This window comes from Cebus imitator, unplaced genomic scaffold (assembly GCF_001604975.1).
Source record: "Cebus imitator isolate Cc_AM_T3 unplaced genomic scaffold, Cebus_imitator-1.0 Scaffold1, whole genome shotgun sequence".
Classification (NCBI taxonomy): domain Eukaryota; kingdom Metazoa; phylum Chordata; class Mammalia; order Primates; family Cebidae; genus Cebus; species Cebus imitator.
Window position 1 is genome coordinate 815,476 of NW_016107316.1, and position 20,487 is coordinate 835,962.

Consider the following 20,487-nt stretch of genomic DNA (forward strand, 5'->3'; position numbering starts at 1 on the left):
AAAATTAATGCACAAGTCACAAAAAGACACTAAAAAAAAAATTTTTTTTTTTGAGATGGAGTTTTGCTCTTATTGCCCAAACTGGAGTGCAACAGCACTATCTTGGCTCACTGCAACCTTCGCCTCCTGGGTTGAAGCAATTCTCCTGCCTCAACTTCCCAAGTAGCTGGGATTAGAGACAGGCACTACCATGTCGTTAAATTTTGTATTTTTAGTAGAGACAGGGTTTCACTATATTAGGCTGATCTTGAACTCCTGACCTCAGGTGTTTGACCACCTCAGCCTCCCAAAGTGCTGGGATTACAGGCATGAGCCACCCAGTGTGAAACTAAAATTAGATTTTTTGTGTGTGGTAAAAAGAATTATATAAATCTGTATGTTTTGATATGGAAGATTACCAAGAAATACTATTAAGTGAAAGGTACAAGTTGCAGAAGAAAAATCCAAACTATGTATATACATTCATTCATTAAACATGCATTTATTCTGTGCTTGTTATGAGCCTACTATGCATTTACTATGTGCTAGACATTAATATAGTCTCCATATAGCACATTTACATATACCGTACTTCACTAATTGTAAGTGCTCAGTAGATATCAGATGTGTACCAGGCAGTGCAGCACACTGTGCTTTACAAGGAGGGGTTCATGTAATCCTCATGGCCATCTTGCACAGCCAGGTACCCTTACTCCAGAGCCCACACTAATTCTACTTCCATATGCACAGGCCCAGAAAAACCAGACACTAAACCATTAGACGCTGTCACCTCTAGGAGGAAGGAAGTAATGGAGAACGACAGGGACTTGAAATATTCCAGTATTTCTAATACTGCATGTACAATGAAGCCTCTTGTGCAAACTCCTCCTCTGGTCTACTCCTTCCATCCCTCCCACAGAGAGTAATTACTAGCATTAAGTTTGTTGCAGTATTCTCTTGCATATTTTTATACTTTTGCTACTTGTGTATTTTACATATTGTATTGCTTTGAATATTTTAAACTATAAAAATGGTGTAAAACTGAATGTAAGCTTCTGCAATTTTTTTCACTTAATATTACGTTGCTAACATTTATCTATGTTGATACACATAGCTTTACCTTATTTACTTACCTTGTGTATTATATTTCATTGTATAACTACCCAGAGCAGAACTTCCAAGTCAAGCAACATCCACTTGACTAAGTACTGCTAACCTGCTCTCCAAATTAAGTATTTATGAGCAATGTGAGTTCCACTGCTCCATATTCTTGACAACAATTGGTATTGTCAGACTACTAATTTTTGTCAAACTAACAAATGTAAAACATTATTTCTCTATTTTTAAATGTGTATTTCCCCTGATTACAGCCAGGATGAACATTTTTTGTATGTCTACTGGACATTAACTTTCCCTTTATATCCTTTGCCCATTATTCTATCAGCTTGTCTTTTTCTCATTGATTTACTTAAAAAGAATTCTTTATATATCTGAAATTGATCTTTTGCAAATAACATCTCTCTCAGTCTATGGCTTAGTCTTGCATCTTTGTTTATGGTGTCTTTTCCAATAGTGATTTCCTCTATGTTCTGTGAGCTCTTTAGCTTTTTATTTTTGCAGTATACATACAACTGTATTACATGAATACATGGACAAATATCAATGTATTTCTCAGGTTAAGTTTTTTAAAAGAACAGAAAATAGTTCAAGCATAATTGTATCACTGAGTAAGAGAAACCAGGAATTCTGAATTTTCTACTTACAGCATTAAAACATTTATCTATACCTATTTCCTAGTTAAACCAAATACCTTAGTGCTCCCAGTGCTAACATTTTCCATTTCTATGCAATAAATTTTATTACATTGCACAAACCTAAGCTATCCTCAATGCTCATGTGGGATCAGCGTCATCTCTACTTTAAAAGGAAACAGCAAGTATGGCAAATATGGGACCTCAAACTCTGCGATCTCCATCTTACACTTTTTCCTTTTTAGTTCCAAAGTTGAACCTGATCTTACCATTTTTTAAATTTTTGCTAAGGGTGCTTACACTTTAATTAATGTGTGATCAAAAAATACAAAAATCTTATTCAAAAATCTACATTCTGTCTCTACAATAGATTGTACATTTTCTCCAGCTTTACATGCTTTAAGTTTCCTCCCTCTTACTACAACATGAGAAAGGAGTTTCTGGGGTATTTAAAATGCATATCAAACCATACACTTATATGTAATTGAGCAATTCTCTGAAAACATCTGCACTGTTCAATATGATAGCCACTAGCCACATGCCCACCAACTGCCACATGTGCCCAACAAAAGTTTGTTAATTACCTCCACATCAGAATTAAGCATTCTACACTAAGCCAAAAATTAACCTAGAATAAATTTGAGGTAAAAAACCTTAAATTTCAAGATAGCTCAAAGTGATTACAATCTTTAACAATTGTTACCATCCACATCTCTACTGATGGAATATAAAATATGTTCTAATTTTTAAAAATAACATAAATGGATTTTGGATAACATATTCTTAACCAGTCCCTACACCAAGGTGAACAGCCAGTCTTTGTGAAACCCTGCGTTGAGGGAAGAGGAGTGGGGAGGCGTAAAGTATACAACCTGACGCCAAAGATCAAAGTGTATATCAAAGTTCTAAATGCACATCAAACTATACACTTACTACTGAGCAATTTTCTGAACAGGTCTGCACTGTTCAATATAATAGTCACTGGCCTCATGTGGCTATGAGCACTTATATGAGGCTATTCCAAATTGAGGTGTGTTTTAAATGCTAAATACTCACCAGACTAGGAAGACATAGTATAGACAGAACAACCTTCAGTTTCAAGGGCCCTGTGTTGGAATCTATCTGTGGAAGTTTAGCTGGGTAATAATCATTTGACAGCTAGTTAGAAACAGATTCCTGGATTCTAGCTCCATAACTTTTTATTCCCCAAGTTTGAAATGGGACCTTGAATTCTTTTTTTGTTTGTTTGTTTTAATTTCCCTAGTAAAACTCAGGTGCAGCTATGTTTGGAAAACAAATGTCCTCATCAACCAACCTCACAGCCACAAACCAACTTCAAAGTTAAGCAGAGATGATAGGGCCCAAAGGCAAAGGAAAGAACCACTTTTTACATCTTTATGAGATAAAACAAATTAAAGCCAAATAGGTCACCATTATACACCTATGAGATTGCCAAAATTTTAGTCTCACAGTACCAAATGTAGACTACAATGTAGAGCAATAGGATTTCTCATACATGGTCAACAAGTGCTTTAGAAAAAAGTTCAGTATTTTCTTACAGGATTGAATATAGTTCTATCCATGATGGAGTACCCCAATACCCATGTGTTTAAATGGGGACTAGGAGAGGCATGTACAAGAATGTTCAATATGTTGTTCATAATAGCCAAATGCCAAGGAAAAATAAAACCTTTAGCAGCAAAATGGCTAAATATATTCTGATATACCTGTACAACGGAAAACTACACAGAACAATGAAGATGAAGGAACCATAACTTCTAGAAGAAACCATATATCTCAAGTCAATTCAGAGGAATACATACAACATACAAATGGATTTCACACAAAAAGTTCCAAAAAGCAAGCAATAAACCATATTGTCTGGGAATGCATATATAATTGACAAAACTATAAAGAAGAACATGAAAATGACTACCACTGAAGTCACTAAAGTGTTTACCTATGAAGGAAGAGAATGGGTTTTAATTGTGACAGACAACAAATGCATTTTGTGGGTGGGTAATATTTCTACTTTTTGCCCAGGGTGGTTATACGGAACTGACTTTTAGTTTTTTTGTTAAACCTTAATGTATTATTTACAGTAACACTACATACTGTAATAGATACAAAAAATATGTAATGGCTCTAATGAAACAGAAGTTGACATAACTGTCCAAAACAGATACCCTGCTCAAAGAGCTACACTTGGATAAATGGAAACGCCAAACATTCTTGGATGGGAAGACTCAGAATCATAAAGATGTTAATTTCTCCCTATGTTAATCATTAAATTTAAGTCCATATGATAAAAAATGTCAACAGGATTTTTAAAAAGAAAAATTGATTTTAAAATTAATATAGAAATACAAGCATGTGAGATAGCCAGAAAATTTATAATGACTTTCCTTTCAGAGACTAGAACACATTTTTTAAAAGCTGGAACGATGAACAGATGAACAGACAGATCAGTGAAATATATGTAACTAGAATTCCAGTGATAGATCCAAACACATAATGGGCATTCAAAATATAATAAAGGTAATATCTGAAATGTTTTGAGTATAACACTAACTTTGGAAGCAACAAAAAATAATTAGATACAATTTCATCACATAAATACAAAAAATTCCTTCATGGCAAAACACCATAAGCAAAGTCAAAGGACAAACACCAAACTTAAAAGCAACAGTGTAAGTTCTACTACCAAGAGCTAATTTCTTTAATCTGTCTAGAGCTCCTACACATCATAATAAGAAGAGTAACCATATAATAGAAAAGTAGGCAGAGCATAGGCATGCTCAGATCTCAGAAAAAGAATCACAAATGATTCATTCATATGAAAAGATGTCCAATCCCTATAATAAGAGAAATGGAAATTAAAATCAGAGTAAAATAACATTGTCACCTATCAGAGACTTCAGCAGTACTCTACTGTCAAGTATATAAGGAAACAGGCACACTAAACATTGTTGAAGTATTTAATATACACTGACATAACATTAATAGAGGACAATTTGGAAATAGGGAAGACGATGTATTTACATTTAGAAACATATATTGCAACACAGTGATGGTAGAAAAACTGGCAAAGACAGAGACTACTAAAGCATGGTACATTAAGTGAATGGAATGAATCCTCTCTAACAATCACAAAAAATGAGGCAGCCCAGTACTAAGTACTAAGATGAAATGATCTTTCAGATACTCCATAGCTGTAATCTTTTTCCTTGGTAAGAGAACCCAGATTTTGTTCAGTAACCAGACCAGGCAGCCATGTGTTTCAATAAAAGTTAGGCTATTCCCTAGTCTCATGGGATGAACAGTGACTGGTCTCAGCCAATCATCACCAATAACTAATTCAAGGAATGCAACTATGCTGCAATTCTGTTCAATGAGAAATGTGGCTGGGGATTATTATCCTCACTCTTAAAAAGGGATACAACAAAGATACTTGGTTTTTGCCTATGGACTTTGCCATGTACATGAGACACACCAAAGGGAAAAGGCACCTGGGGATCATCTAGCGGGCAGCCTAAGAGGAATAAATAGGAAAGCACAAAGATCACAGAACCCAGGCCTTGACGAGGTTGCTGAGCCACTGAATTAACCAATTTGGAAAGCACACTATCTCTGGATTTCCAATTAGTAATAGACCTCTACTTTAGAATATCTCTGGGAGGATATCAGTAACTGGGAGCAATGGCAGCACCTCAGGGTGGACAATGGGGTAAAAGGGAGACTCATTTCTCATTATTTACCCATCTCCCTTGATATTTTGCAACATGGGCATTTATTATCTACCCCCAAATAGAAGATTTTTTTAAAAATAATACATGCTTGTTTTCAAACTTCCAAACAAAAAACTTAGCACCAGGATTTAGGATAGTAATTACCCCAACTCCCTACACTAAATCTGCTAGTTTCAACCCACTAAATTTTATGCAATGACAACAACACCTTAAAGGATGCAAGCATTTTCAAACATTTCCACATCAAAGCAAAAGAAAAAAAAAAAAAAAAAAAAAAACACTTTTTCCAAGCATAATGTAAGCAGAAAGTTGGCTCTGCTACTTAGAGCCAACTTTGGTAAGGTAATACAGAATATCTAATCCAAAAAGTATAGCCTCCTCACAGATTATGAGGATGAATTCAAAGCTACCAACTGGGGAAAGTGCTTTTTATAAATCAGCACAAAAATCTATAGATTACCTAGAAAGAATAACACTGCACAAAATTCAAACTGAAAACATCCAAAACTGAATTCTTTACTGCACTTGCACCTGACCAATCTCATCATCTTACCAAATCTGCCTCATTTCCTCCTGGATCTCCTATTTTACTTAATGGGGTCACTTCTACCCACCTTCTCAACCTAGAAACTAGAACTTTTATTCATACTTTTTGGGATCCCAAAATACTTTTAAAATAATTTCTGGATGTACTTATATTAAACCATCACTTACTGGTCTATGACTCTAACTTTCCCTTTTGATTATGAGCTTCTAATGGCTTGGGAACAAATTTTATTCATCTGTGCATTCCTACCAATTCCTGAATGGAAGGCCTGGCTCCATCTGTGCTTTTCATTCACTGAAAGGAAAATGGGGGTGAAGGGGAGGGAGCAAGAATCATGCCTCAAGAGTTTGCTTAAAATCAAGGGGAGCACTAATAAAACAGCTCATATTTATCTTTCATCTTTCCTAAAAGGCTTAAAATTCTTAACATTAATTGCTACAACTAGAAACTTCATAACCAGAAATATAAAATAAATACAAGAAGCATAAAGACACAGTCTATTCAACATTTTGTAAACACTTCTTGTATAAGTACAATGGATGAACAACACAGCCATGGTTGTCCCTGCACTCACAAAACTTATAGGCCAGTAAAAAAAAGACAATTAAATGAACAATACAAAAAAAAATGATGACCACTAAGTCGTGCTAGGCAGACATGCAGCATCATAAGAACACAAAGTAGAGAGATATATTTGGCATGCCTCTCTTAGGACTATTTCTTATCTCCTGAATTATATGGCCACTGCCCATTCTAATCCCACCTATACCAAATACACTGGGTTCAGCCAGCAAGAAGCCCTGTTCTGTCAGGACAGGCCTGTACATCAGATACAACATCCTCTCCTCTTCCTCCCCAGATCACGGCTCAGAAAACTGCCAATCTACAGCCCAGACATCCATAAACTCCATGCTAAAGCTGATGTTGTTAAAAACATCCAAACTCCCAAAGGTTAACTCTCAAATCCCTAAGTATATTCTCTGATCATCCACAGAAACCAAAAGCAGTGAGCTTTTCCAAATGCACAGAAACAGAAGCAGAAAGCAAGCGATTTAATCAAGGCGCCACAGAGACTGAAGGTAGGCACCTACCTACCAGGCTAATGAGTACTTGTCTCATTTTGGTCTCTGTCTTAACCAACTATGAAAAATTCCTATGAACTGAGAAGAATTTATTTACACTTCCCCATGAAATTAAAAGGTACTAGATTAACTGCATCCACAGCTGCTAAAATATGAAGCCCAAGCAAAGGTTAAACTATGAAGCTTCAGTAGGTGACCTACTGAAATAAACACAAGCCGGATAAAAAATAAGTAAGGCTCAATAACACACACACATCCCAAAACATCACAAAGAACACAAATGCACAGAAAGGATGGGCCTGCTTCCTATCCAAACACTGTCAAGCTTGCTCTGACAAATGAAAAGCCGAGCAGCTCATCCCTGAACAGGATGAAGGGGGGATGAATACAAGAACAAGGAAGCCCTTCCATAAAGTGAGTTCGGAGTGTATCTCTGTGTGTGCATATACATTCACACATTTAGTCTCTTAGGTGGTTACAAATAATACCAGCAAATTAGAAGACCTGCTGAAGCAAAAAAGAAAGTAGTCTAACTTCATAATGACTGCATAAGTGAATCAGGTATATCCGTACAACAGGATATTACTTACTTAGCAATAAAAAGGAATGAACTAACACAACAGCATGGATGAATTTCAAAATAATTATGTGGAGTCAAAGAAGCCAGAAAAAGAGAAGAGTGTCTACTCTATGATTCTATTTATATGAATTTCTAGAAAATACAAACTAATTTATAGTGACAAAAAGCTTATCAGTGGTTGCCTGGGAATGGAGGCCAGGGAGAGGCAGGAGGGAGACAGTACTGAGGGCACAAGGAAACTGCTGGGGTGTCAGATATGTCTATTATCTTTATTGTGGTGACGGCCTTACGGGTGGATACCTACATCAAAACAACAAATTGTACACTTTTAGTATGTACAGCTTGGGTATCACTTGTACCTCAATAAAGCTGTTTAAATTTTTTTAATAAAAAGTTCACATTGACCACCACTAGGTTTAACTGAAACCTTGCAATTTGACTGAGATCACTTGCCTTCTCAGAAGGGTATTTCACTGCAGTTACATATCATGCTTTGTGGAAAAGCAATTTTGGAATAAATACAGATGTGGAATACTGAAGTGTCTATATTTCTTCCGCATTCATCCTTTTCATGGCTTAAAAGAAGCTAGTGCATTTTAGAGAAAATTCCTATCACTTCAAGTTTCTTACAGAGGCTCTTAGAACTCAATAAACATCTAATTTTTGGAAAAAGGGGACCTCAAAGACCATCCTGTCCAACTTTCTCAATTGAAAGAAATAAACTGTAGAGCCCATTCCCTGACAGGGAACTCATCCAGTCGTATGGCTCTGAAGTTAGCTCTACGTTGCTGACACCTATCTCTGTAATTTTAGTCTTGACCTTTCTACCGAACTTCAGACATTGATTTGGGTGCCCATTAAGCTACCTCTCTAACAAGAAACTAAAATTTATTATGGCCAAAAGGGAGCTGCTGATTCATCACCAACTTCTCCTCCAAGTTTACCCATCTCAGTAACTGTACCATCACACTTTGAGCAAAACCTAGCAATCAACCCTTGACTACTCATTTCCTGCCCTCCACATGGAATCCACACTTGAATTCCTTAGCTCTGTCTTCAAAGCACATCGGCAAAGCTGGCCTGGGCTCTATCTCCACTGTTGCGATGGCTTCTTGCCTGGACAACAGCTCTTTAGGGTCCCCATTTCCTCTTCTGCCTGTACCAGTCAGTCCCTACACAGCAACTACAGACATGAGGCCGTCAAGCCTTAGACCTAAAATACTCTACAGATTGCCATGATTAAAATAAAATCCCAACTCCATTCTGCCCTAAAAGTCCAAGGCCCCTTCCACCTCTCCATCCTCATCTCGCACCGTTTCTCTCACTGGCTATATTCCAACGTATTGACTGTCTACAACATACTAAACTCACTTCCACCCCAAAGCTGACACTTCCCCACCACCATACCTAGAATGCACACAGATATTTCACCATTCACAACTCAAATAATATCTTCCAAAGCTTCACAGACGTTACAATCTAAAGCATCCCCAATCACTTGTCATGGACCCTATGTTACTGACTTTATAGTAAATTTATACTATAAATTATTGAAAATTATCTTGTAAAAAATTTTACTTATTTACTATATTTGCTAATAAAATTTATCTATTCACTCATTCATTCCTGCTATGACCATCAGAAGCATTAACCCAAATACGAATTGTGATCCTTTCCTAATTTCATTTGAAAGCATTCCTCTCCAGGTATCTAGGTACTACTAGGTAAAAAGCACCCAACTGAGTTGAATGACGAGGACACACAGACACAGGGAGGGGAACAAAACACACCGGGGCCAGTCAGGGGGTGGGGAGCAATGGGAGAGAGCATCAGGACAAATAGCTAATGCATTCAGGGCTGAAAACCTAGATAACGGGTTGATAGGTATAGTAAACTACCATGGCACATGTATACCTATGTAACAAAACTGCACATTCTATACTTGTATCCCAGAACTTAAAATAAAAATTTAAAAAGCACCTGCCTTCAAAAAAGGGGGGCTGGAGTCTATTTTGATCCTTTTGTAATTCCTAAGTGTGATGATTGGGTTTCCACACTCATGTGCGGGATGTGCTTTCTTCAAATCTTTTTTACAACATCAGCACACTACCTACCTGATACTTAAAAATAAAGGTCAATTTCAACTGTGCAACTAATTTTACAAGTCTTCAAATTATGCTTCTAAACAAGGAAAAAAACTCCTCTACTGGCCTGCCTCATTATCATCAGATTTCCACTAGATACAATATCAACTTATCAACTTATAAATATGTTGATTTGATTTTGAAATTACACTGCTTCCCACTAATATGGTATACTTTTCAAAGAAGGATCAGGTCAATATAAAAAGTATTAACTTCTAATGATTTGATTGGGATCTGTGGTATCTTGCCTTTGGGATATTTAACCAATAATCGCTTACATAATACACTAAATGAACCAATTTAGTTAGGCATTTTTAATTTCTTACTTTTCTTTTTTAGAATTTTTAAGTTTTCAGACACTGCTACCAAAAAATCACAATAGATTATTTTGCCTCAATGTCACACACGATGAATGATCTTCTAGTAAATCAATAAAATAATCACTGGGATATACATTATTTTATAAGAACAGGGATTTTTATCTGTTTTGTTCATCTTGTCCCCCATACCTATTCCCAGCACATTATCAGCTTAACAAGTATGTGTTGTTAGATATATGCAAGCTCATGTTTCCTTTTATCTTATGCAGATCACTGTATTATTCCAAATTTAGGGGAGTACTGCCAATATGTGTAATCTCTTCTTGCTATTGCTTGATGCCATTAAAATATTAAGCATGATCTGAATAGCAATTCTACCTCACAAGTTCTTGACTTTCATGTTATGCAGTGATGTACGGCAAATGGGTGGCAAGAGATCAACATAGATTCTTGCATAAGGTGTGATCAACATAGATTCTTTCATGTTGTGCTGTCAACACAAGACTCAACATGGAGTCCTGATACACAGACTCCACTACTAATACACCTAACAACAGTGTCTGCTTTACGGCTAGGGAGAAAGCTGCAGATGGAAAACCATCTGTGCATCCCAGGCTATAGACTGTCAGAATATCACATTTTATACCCCAAGGTGAATGTTAAATAGCCCTACACAGCTGATAAAGTCATCATAATTAAGTAGTCAAAGGCAGCAATCATCAATCATAGGAAAGTAGCTCAGCTTTGGTATGCTGTAAGTAATTTATACTAATGAAAAAGTAGTCAAGTTTGTGAATAGTTTAATAAAAATTATTCCTAAAACATTACTCTTGCCCTCAGATTTATAAGAAAAAAAGCAGTAGAGATGCAACTAGTTTGTGGGAACTACATATAACACAGTGAACACAAGTGGGAGTGTGTGCCATAGGAATGCACCTACCGCATCACAGTAGGCTGACAACAGCGGATCTGAAGCAAGCAATTCACCACCACCCAATCAACCCTAAAGACAAATCCTTGTTCCAGCCCTGACCAAGTAACCTCGAGCATTTACAACCTCTTTATGCCATAGTTTCTTAATATGAAAATAAGAATAATCCCTATCTACACTTGTAGGTTATAAAATTTATAAAGAAGAAGAAAACAAGCAAACATGCACATCTGATTCTTTGAGCCACATGGTCTGCCTGCCTGGCCAGTTGGACTGAGGCAGAACAGGTTCAGAGCCCAATGGCAGAGCTCCAATACAAGGTGTAAAAAAAAAAAAAACAAAAAAGTAAACAGACAAGTGTTTAAAAACCAAAACAACCTTTTCATAAAATATTATGCATTATACCACTCCACATCCATCAAGATGCCTACAATCAAAAAGATAGTGAGTGTTGACAAGAATATGGAGAAACTGGAATCCTTACACACTACTGGTGGGAATATAAAATGGTACAGCCACTTTGGAAAACCGTTCCTCAAAATGTGAGACATGGTTATCATATGATTCCCCGAATTCCACTCCTAGGTATATACATGAGAGAACTGAAAACTTAAATCTACACAAAAACTTCCACAAAAATGTTCACAGCAGCATTATTCATAATAGCCTAAATGTGAAAACACCCTAAATGTCCATCAACAGATGGATAAATAAAATGTAGTATATCCATATAATGGAATATTTGGCAATAATAATAAATGCACATTGATATGCAAAGATAGATAAACCTTGAAAACACTATGATAATGAAAGAAGCCAGACACAAAAGACCACATATGGTATGATTCCACTTACATAAAATAGGCAAATCTATAGAGACCAAAAGTAGATGAGAGGTTGCTTAGGGCTGAGGGATTTGGGGAAATGGGGAGTGACTCTTAATGGTACAAGGTTTCTTTTTGTGATGAAAACGTTCCAGATTAGACAGTGATGATAGTTGCACAGGTCTGAGTACATTAAAACCACTGAATTGTAAACTTTAAATGGGTGAGTTGTATGGTACGTGAATTATATCTTGATAAAGCCATTAAAATATACTGTGCATTATCTTTGCATAATAATTATAGCTCTCAGCCATCAAATACGTCTCATCAAAGTGAAATAAGGATATGCTGTCACCCCCAAGAGCCCCATTCCATGTAGTTCACAAGGTCCTGTCACAGCCCCAGGCCCCAGGAACAAAAGTCTTTCCCGGGACATTTCTATCAGAGCCTCAGAGAAGACGATGCTCTCCCTTCCCAAGATCACAAGTGGAGCTGGTTTCAAATGACCTGCTTCTATGACAGGAGGGAGTGGGCCAACACTCGAAGAAAAGCTGAATGTGAGAGGGGGTGGGGCAGTGGGATAAGGAGGGAGGAACAAACAGGAAGGAAAGAAAGGAGGGGAAGACAGAGACGAAGTACACAGTATTTATTGTTGGACTATCTGCATCCAGCCATGCTGGCTAGCTGAAGTGGGTTTCTGTTATTTGCTTTAGGGGTGTCCTAATATGTTATTTCATTACAAACTATTTCCCTACTTAACTGATGAACTTTGTAAAGATCTATACACAAAACTAAATCCCAGGCCTTTTTTATTTAATAAAAAGACATATGAAACACTGGAAAGAGCACACATAACTCAATGGTTAATGAAGACAGACAGACTCAGATCCAAATATGAATAGTGGGCTTACCTAAGTGACCCTGGGTACACACCACTCAACTTCCCCAAACCTTAGTTACTTCTGTAAAGTGGGAGCCCAGGTTTAGTTTCCTCTCAGATAGGCTGCTGTCTGGATTGAGTGAGATAACCCATGGCAGGGTCTCAATACAGTGCCTAGCACATGAAACGCTAACATATGGCCCACCATTACTAGTAGTCAACTTGTGATTTATCACAGACGTATTTATAGCATAGGAAAGTTTTGTTTTAGAGCAAAGATCTAGTAGATAAGACCTAGAGAAAGCTGTACCACATTTCACAAAAAATATTTCTCATTCATTTGGAAAGCATTATTCCTAAGGTATGTCTGACTTTGATCAGAGTAACTTTTTCTTAGCCTTTCATCTGTAATCACTTTTGGAAACCACTCCTCATTTGCAAATAGTTCTAGACAACTGTTTAGATTGCTAAGCTTTCTTTGCTTATATGACACTGGGTACTACTGCACCCACCTGGCAGAATTCCCTCCATCCATCTACTTCCAGTGGGTATCACTAACTTAGCTCAGACTTAAGATCTCCCCAAAAGTGACCACGCAGTCAATCCACCTCTGAGTTTATTCATTCAATCGACAAAGATTTAATGAGAACCTACTATTTGTCAAGTACTGTACCAGATGCTAGCGATGCAGAGGATAATAAAGCAGGTGCCTCTTCTCTGTGTTCTCATAAGGACCTGTCCTTCCTCATCAGAACACAAACCACCCTGATTTCCAATTTCCTAATTACTTCTCCATAACCCCTCAGAGACTCTAAGCAACCTGAGGGCAGGGACCATAACAAATCTTATTTCACTGCATCACACTGTTTTGAATAATAATTAATGGAAAAAAATTGAAATAGAATGAGGTGTCTGCACAGTATAGCCACAGTACAACTATCTGCATGGTCAGAGAGACTCATGCATAGCAAACTCTGAAATGACTTTACAGGTCACACTGAAGACTCCCATCTGTGCAGAATACAGCCTGCCACTGAGGCACTGGCAGCATCTAGAGCTTGATCCAAATTATGTGATACAGATATAAAATTATATGACACAGATGTAAAATACAAATTTATTTTCATAAATTCATGTTGTATTTTCATTGCAAATATGTATATATAAAGTAAGGAAGAGTAAAACAGCATACAGACTAGCTAAAATGGAAATTTCTTAGGTGAAATGCACCAATTCCATACAAAGATCAAACTACTATAACTCACTTAATATGAAATAGATAATTTAAATAGCCTTATAACTGTTAACAAAACAATTTGGAATTTAAAATCTACTAGAAAAAAACATCTCTAGGCCCAGACGGTTTTACTAGAGAATTCTATCAAATGTTTAAAAATGAATTAATAGGAGTTTTACACAATCCCTTCCAGAAAACAAAAGAGAAAGGAATCCTTCCCAATTCAATAAAGGGAGTGTTCCAGACTTATGGAGACTAAAAAACATGCAAACTAAACACAACTGAGATTCTGCACTGGACCCTGTTGCTACAAAGGACTTGATGTGATAACTGGTAAAACTTATATAAAGTCCGAAGATTTGATGACAGAAATTTATTAATTTCCTAACTTTGATGGTCATTTTGAGATTACACAGAAGAATGTCCTCTTTTGTAGAAAATATGACAAAAGTATTTAGAAGTGATGGGGCAACATTAGTCAGCAACTTACTCTCAAAATGGGTCAAGAAAATGTTCTCTAAATTGTACTTGTAACTCTTCCGTGAGTTTAATATTGTTTTAAAATTAAAATTATTTCTTAAAAAGATAATATAGGAAGATATCTTTACAATCTCAACATACAGAAGACTTTCCTAAACATACATACAAAAAAATCGCAGATCATGAATAAAATGTTATAATTTCAATCACACAGAAATTAAGAACTATAAATAGAATATTATTCAGTTTTTAAAAGGAAAGAAATTCTGGCTTTTATGAGCTCCCATAACATACCTCATATGTGAAAACATAAATTACCTTGAAAACATATGCTTAGTGAAATTAAGCCAGTCACAAAAAGACCAACACTATAGGTTTCTATTTACATGAAGTTATCTACAACAGTCAACTTCATAGAAACAAAAGACCAGGGGTTGGAGTGAGGGGAAAATAGGGAGTTGCTTAATGAATACACAGCTTCAGTTCTGCAAGATGAAAAAGCTCTGGTGATCTAATATACTTATCACAACTGAGCTGTGCACTTACAGATGGTTAAGATGGTAAATTTCATGTTTATTATCATATACATTTGTGGTTAACACTATGAAGAAAGCAAGGAAATGATGAACACAATATTCCAGAAGTCATTCCTCTCTGGAATGGGGTCTAAAAAAGGCACACAGGGAGCTTAAAAGGGTTTTCCTTAAGTTGGAGTGCAAGTGGCTTTCATCATCCTCTAAAAGCGTACATTCTCCTGCAAATCTAATTTTTAAAACCAACTCCTCAGGAAAGGGAGGATGTACTAGTACAAAAAGCTCTAAAAACAAATAACTAGAAGAGAGGGAAGGGAAAAAAAAACATAAATTCTCCCAATATTATTAACTTAAAATTCTCTTTTCTAAATAATAATGAATCAATTTCTATAATGATTTAAAGTTCTAAGTGGTACTGGGCAAATTTTATTTAATTTTATATAACTACCTTTTAAATAGGGAGCCAAATACCGTGAATCCTTCAGCTTCCCTATCTTCATCACCAAAACAGGAGTCAGACAGGAAAGCCAGTCATCCCCATTAGTCTAAAAAAGGGGAAGCAGAAAGAGGTGCTGAGGGCCAGTGTTCTCCTGGAGAAAGACGGAAGCTGGCGGCTACACAGAGTGCAGCTTGCTCAGAGGCCTCCCACTCCTAACTGGTTTCCCTCTAAGAAAAAAAATGTAAGGCTCAAAATATATGCACATAATTCCTTAGGGGAAAAAAAAACTAAAATTTCTAGTTCCTTTTCTCAACAGCTTTAAGACATGCAAATCAAATTCTGAATCTTCCACTGCTCAACTGGCTACATTAGCTGGGACTCAGGTTAGACACAGAAAGGTCACACTGATGCTGACAGAAAAATTACCTACATTTTACTCTTTTTATTTGTACTCATAATGTTTTCAGGGGGAAAAAAAGTTTGATTTAAATTTTTTTCATCATTCTAATCAAATTACCACAGGCTCTTTATTCTATCAAACCAAATTCTTACTCTGAAAATAAATGGAATTCTTTAAAGATAAAATGTGTAACCCCTAAATAGAATCTTGAGCCCTGCTCTATATACAGCGAACTCCAGACTCACATTTTCAATGGTCTACACATTTATACCTCACAGTCTAACAAGCATCTGAAACTTAACATAGCCCAATGGAAAACCTTTCATATTCACCTCTTCCCATGCTCCAAAAGGCACTTCTTTTCTAGTCCTCCCCACCCTGTCCCTAGGTCCCCACAATTATCTGCCTAGCTGCTTAGGCCAAAAACTTAGGAAGCATCACCCTTGAGTCTTTTTTTCTCATACCCACATTCAACCCACCAATAAGTCATATCAGTTCTACCTTCAAGTATATCCCAAATGAAGCCACTTTTCACCACACCCCCCATTACCATCATCACCGAGCCTAGACTACTGTGACCACAAGCCAACGCCTCACCCTGATTCAACTTTGCCCTCCACATAGTAATGAAAGCTTCTTCAGAGGTAAACCAGAGTAGCTAATTCCTCCATTCAAAGCATTTACAGCTTACCACTATGCATAGGCTGCTTCTTCTAAAGAGTGCAATATGGAAAGTGGGAGTAAAAAGAGAAACTTCACAATGGATCTGACAGACACTGCCTCAGCCAGGTGATCAATTAAAATCAACAGTCATCAGTCACACTGAAAGTACATAGCCTTGGAATGATATGATGAAAACAACACTTAATTTTTGTGGTCTTCCTCTCAAACACCCATAAGCACAGACTCATCATAAGAAAAAAATTTGATAAATCCCACTGGAGACATTCTACAAAATCAATGACCAGCAATCCTCAAAACTGACAAGGTCACCAAAAAAAAAAAGTCTGAGAAACTGTCACAGTCCAGAGGAAGCTTAGGAGACACAATGACTAAATGTAATATGAGCTGGGTGTGGTGGCTCCGTCTGTAACCCCATCACTTCAGGAGGCTGAGGCAGGCTAATCACTTTTGAGACCGGCCTAGGTAACATAGTGAAATCCCATCTCTACAAAAACTACAAAATTAGCTGTGCCTGGTGGCACATGGCTGTAGTCACAGCCACTAGGGAGGCTTAAGTGGGAGGATCACTTAAGCCCAGGAGGCCAAGGCTGTGGTGAGCTGTGATCGGAGGATCACTTAAGCCCAGGAGGTCAAGGCTGTGGTGAGCTGTGATCGCAAGACCGTACTCAAGGCTGGATGGTAGAGCAAGATTCTGTCTCAAAAAAAAAAAAAAGTAATACGGTAACCTGCATAAGATCCAGGAACACAAAAAGAACTCTATAGACTGAATGTCTGTGTCCCCACAAAATTAATATGTTGAAGCCCTCACCCCCAATGTGATAGCATTTGGAGATGGGGCCTTTGGAAGGTAATTTGGATTAGATGAAGTTGTACAGGTAGGGCCCTGAACTGACTGGACTAGTGCCCTTATGAAAAGAGACACAGAGGGCTTGCTGTCTCTTTCAGCAAGAACACATCTAGAAAAGGCCAAGTGAGCACACCCTACAACGGGAAGAGAGCCCTCACCAGAACCCAACCATGCTGGTGCCTGGATCTCAGACTTCCAGTCTCTGATCTGTGAGAAAATAAATTTCTGTTGTTTAATCCACACAGTCTATGGTTTTTGTTATGGCAGCTAACACGCACAGGGCTTAATCTTAAGTAAAAATAAAGGAATCTATCAAAGTATAGAGTTTAGTCAATAATAATGTATCAATATTGCTTCACTAGTTGTGACAAATGACCATATTAATGAAACATGTTAACAAGAAGAAAAACTGGATGTAGAGTATATGGGAACTCTCTGTACTATCTTCACAACTTTCTGCAAATTTAAAACTATTCTAAAACTAAAAGTATATTTTCAAAAATCTGATGGCTTCTTATCATATTTATATTCGGACCAAACTCCTCCCAGTCTCTTCCACTCATCATCTAACACAGCTTGCTCACTCCGGCCCACCATGTTCACCTTTACAAGGGTTACACAGGATATGAGCTACACAAGCGTACACATGTGTCATCAATTGATCAAACAATACAATTAAGATCTATACATTTCAGCATATTTACATTATATTTGATGAAAATTTTTAAAAAATATATGATTGCCAAATGAAAACTCTGATGACCTAAAAAGTACCCTTGAATTTGGTGGCTGAAAACACTAACATTTCTTTTGCCCTGAAATCTGGAATTTGGGCAAGGTTCAGCATGGATACCTCATTGTTTCTCTATCTGGCATCAGCCTGAGACTGGAAATATCTAAAGGCTTGCTCATTCACATGTCAGACAGTAGATGCTGGCTGTCATCTGCGCTTTAGCTGGGCCTATAGGTTCAAACACTTACACAAGGCATCTTTATATGCCCTGAGCTTCCTCACAATATGGTGGAAGATTACAAAATGTTATGTTCAATATGAGCCTAATTTTGTTTCAATATACACACACACACGCTAATAAAAATATATTAACAAAAGCTGTCTCTGGAGTGAAGGGTAATGGGTGATTTTTAAATTTTCTATTTATATATTTTTTATTTTACAGTTTTATATGATAAAGATGTATCAAATGAGAAATATACAAACTAAATTCAGTTCCCTACTAGGGTACACAACACAATACTGAAAACACAAATGAAATTAGAAATGCAAAAATGTTAAACATATTTGCATGTTATAAAAGATAAACTAGTTATGAGGTACTTCATTTCACCTCACTTTTTAAACTACAGATGAACTGAACTTTGGCTTTGTCCTTTGTTAAGCCCAAATCCCCGCTATTTTGTTTTGGTTGGGGTCTTGGCTGTTAAAAGGCCAATGGCCTAATGGCAACTTCCTGGTCATTTGTAGCACCCTTAAATTGGTGGAGGTCAGTGGCCACCTGAGAGCCCAAACTACCATCATTTCTGATCAGCAAAGTAATACCAAAAATACAAAAACTGCATGTAATTCATACTTATTAATATATGAACATCAACTTTCAAATACATATAAACACTCTACACTTACCTTGGAATGTACAGTTAATAAATGACTTTATATGATTTATATATTTCTATTGTATCAGTTTAAATATTTATTTTGTTACAAGAATAAAATACAATAACAGAGAATAGGGAAACAAATGAGTTAATGTGAGTATTGAGAAAGGGCTCATTATATGATAACTTTTGGAAGAACATACCCTTTGAGCCAATTATTTTAAGAAATCATTAAAAGATTTGATTATTTCATAATATATTATTTGTAAACTTGTTTAGTGTGCCAACATTAAACAAAATAACCCTTAGGAATTGTATTTGATTTTTAGTTATTTAATTCCATTCAAGTAATGAAAAACAGCTTTTTTCACAAAAAAGCGCTGTTTGTGAATTCTACACATCCTTTGAGAATGAATTAAAAGGCCAATAATTAGCTCTGACATCTCAATATTGCAAGGAGAAAAAAAACTTAAATTCATGCATAATAATATCCATAATGAATCATATACAATAAAAATATATAAGGTATATGAAGAAAAAACGAAAGTGTTAAAGAAAACTGGAGTATCTAAAACAAATGTTGTTTTCACTAATCAAACCTGAAATTAAGTCTTAAGAATGTTTTAGTAAGATAGTTCCTATTGTTTTGAATCTATGGAAAGAAACAAATGTTTGCAGCAATGATTAGATGACACTGTCAATCATCTTCAGGAGTTGACAAAGAAATCTTTGAGATTTGCCTGGCTGATATTCAGCTTTAACTCAATGTTGATTTTAACACTATCATTAGACATTTGACCAAAAATGTGATTTGATGAGCCCCTATTTCACACAATCTTAGATAACACATTTCCAGCACACCACCTGCATCCTTCAGTTACGCTCCTTTCTCATAACTGACACACCATCAGCCAGCTAATGTCAAACGAGTCTACTGCATCTAAAGAAATGGTATTCTGGGCATGCCTCATGGGCTCTATCATTGCTCAACAGAATAATTTATGAAAGGATGCTTGTTACTAAATTAGCCATTTTATTTTCAGTACATCTTAGCAAATTATAGAGGCAAGTAAATAAATAAATAAATCTTCAAATACGTATACCAACACTGCAAAACTTTAGAGAGGACAAAACTTAGAAAGTGAACTTTCAAGATATGGGGCTGCATTATCCCACGAGAGCTAGAAACGTTCAATCATGAGCCCATGGATTTCATAGCAGAAGACTGAGGGCTACTGATGCCTAATGTATAAATAAGCAGTTGTCCATAAGTCAGCCGTGTGAAAAAAATAGGAAGTCTCCAAGTGTCCAACTCTCTGAAAGGTAATCACGAAGAACTAGACTTATTCAGACCACTTTTGGGTTATTCCAGAAAGTTTGCAAGCACGTAGATGACAAACTCTTTAGGAAGTACAACTATCCAGAAATGAAGCTGGCTGCCCTAACAGGGAGCAAGCTCTGCACCA

General features: G+C 36.6%; 1 protein-coding gene and 1 non-coding gene across 2 annotated transcripts in view; one reads left to right on the forward strand and one right to left on the reverse strand.

Annotated features, from left to right (window-relative positions):
* MBOAT2 (membrane bound O-acyltransferase domain containing 2) overlaps window positions 1-20,487 on the reverse strand; it is a 138,661-nt gene that overhangs the window by 104,208 nt on the left and 13,966 nt on the right. The window lies entirely within an intron of this gene.
* LOC119471075 lies at window positions 9,704-9,808 on the forward strand. The gene has a single exon (XR_005200066.1). It is a non-coding gene; the product is annotated as a small nucleolar RNA U13 (small nucleolar RNA).